At 40.3% G+C, this 2,027-nt stretch overlaps 1 protein-coding gene across 1 annotated transcript in view; it reads left to right on the top strand.

Annotated features, from left to right (window-relative positions):
* Positions 1–2,027, top strand: part of UNC79 (unc-79 homolog (C. elegans)) — a 237,920-nt gene that overhangs the window by 211,623 nt on the left and 24,270 nt on the right. The gene's annotated exons all lie outside the window — the stretch shown is intronic.

Raw genomic sequence — 2,027 nt, 5'->3', positions numbered from 1 at the left:
TGTCAGTGACCGTCATCTGAAAGCAGTGGGGTGGTCTGTTTAACTGAAAATGCAACTTGGAAATATAAAAGAAAGCAATAATTGGGAGAAAATCCACCCCTAGGCAATCCATTGTAAATGACTCTGGCTCCATTAGTGAAAAGAAAGAGTCAGTTGCTGCAATGTTAGATTTCCCCTTCATTCTTTCACCCCGTAAGGAACCACTGGTATCTCATCTACTACTTATTTAATAACTCACGCAGTAGGTAGATGAGCTCACTGAGATGGAACCATTTATATTCTTCTCATCTTCTCACCGACAGACCATACCTTTGCTGTTTACCAAATACTCAGGCAGTAAGAGATGCCCCTCAAAGGACAATGGAACAGTTGCTCAAGGAACGTGGGGTCACCAAAGTTCTAAACATGTCAAGGCAGTCACAGGAACCAATCCATTTTTTAATTCCTAGAAATTCTCCCTGGAGGCCTGGTATCTTGGGGAATCTCCCAGCCTGCTGTGTTGTGGTTGTCTAGCCGTGGCTGCTATTAGTTGTTTTTACTGTCGTATGAAGTCAGGTGGCCTTAAGTGTTCAATTGGATTTTTTTTTTCCAAGGAAAAAGAGGCATGGAGTCAGGAAAGGATTTGCTAAATGGAAGAAATAATTATGTTCTTCAGAATCTAAATTCTTGACCACTGGGGCATAGATGACCTTCTGCACTTTGGACAGACACACTATCATGTTGTATTAATTCAGATCTGTTGACATTTTTGCTTTTGCTTCCGACATTTTCTCTTCTGCTGGCTTGCTGTAGATATTTTATGTGTAACAGGTTATTATAATTGTTCTCGAGGTGGGTTAAAGGAGAGTTTTCATAAGGGAGTGATAACTCATTAAAAGCCACCATAAAGACTATTTAAGTTCAAATCAAAAAGAATTCCTCAGCTCCTATTACGTGCCAAGAGTAGATATTCTGCTAATTTGCATGTACCGCTCCCACTGTGTGGGATATACCCACGTATTCAAGGTGTGAGAAATCATGTTGGTGAAAGGTTTTCTTTTAAAGATAGGTTAGCTGTGGGCTGGGGACAAAGAAGTGGTAGAGGTACAGCTGTTGTTTTTAATTCATGGAGTTACTGTTGAGTGGGGTTATTAATATTAGTTGAGTTAGTAATAATCTGATCACTGTGAGATGAGAGGTGGAGACACTATTTTGGGTGACATTCTGATAATGAATTTAGTAATGACAGTTAATGGATATCTTGTTTCTTTTGTATTCTTTCGTATTCATGGGGGAGTGCATATTTCAGTGGCATGTCTCTCTCTGAAAGTATAGAACTCTTCCTTCTATAGCAATCATCATTTCCCTCTCCGATTTTAGTTATATCTTTATACTTTGAGCAGCTTTATAAAATTATGATGGATTTCTTTTTTTTTTTTTTTTCAATTCATGGTTGGCAGCCATAAAAAACAAAGACAGAAAGGCTTATTGACTTCTAGGGTTATTTCTGATGAATTCTGACTTGTAAGAGTTATCACAAATCAGACATTTGAATTTGACCTCAGGTCTTGACAGGGCGAGGCTGCCAAACATGCTGACGGTGCTTACGTTTTACGTTTCGCTACTCGTTCCACTCTGCTGAGTGTGGTAGGTTGGAAAGGCAACTGCTGAAGGGAGATACAGACATCTGAAGTTTTGCTTCTTCACAAATCTTACCTTGCCCTCGAGGGCCCCTGCAGGCCATGCCAGCACACTTGAGGGCGTCCAGGACTGCAAACCATCCTTAAAGAAGCAGCTCTCTGTGCTCCTATCGGCTCACACAGTAGATGTGGCTCTATCTTCCTGTGGCCTCTCTTGGTGGTGCAGTCTCATTCCTGTTGTAAAGAAATTGTTAATAATTGAAATTAACGCTTGTGTCCTAACATAGGTTTTGGAACTTAGTTATAAGTTGTTTATCTCAGACTGCACAATTAGCTTTTGAAAATAATTTTGTTTTTGAGACTCTACCCCCGGGTAGAGTGTGGTGGCATCATTGTCCTCACTGCAAC

Source organism: Propithecus coquereli, unplaced genomic scaffold, assembly GCF_000956105.1.
Source record: "Propithecus coquereli isolate 6110/MARCELLA unplaced genomic scaffold, Pcoq_1.0 Scaffold468, whole genome shotgun sequence".
NCBI lineage: Eukaryota > Metazoa > Chordata > Mammalia > Primates > Indriidae > Propithecus > Propithecus coquereli.
This window is presented reverse-complemented; position numbering and strand designations above follow the sequence as displayed.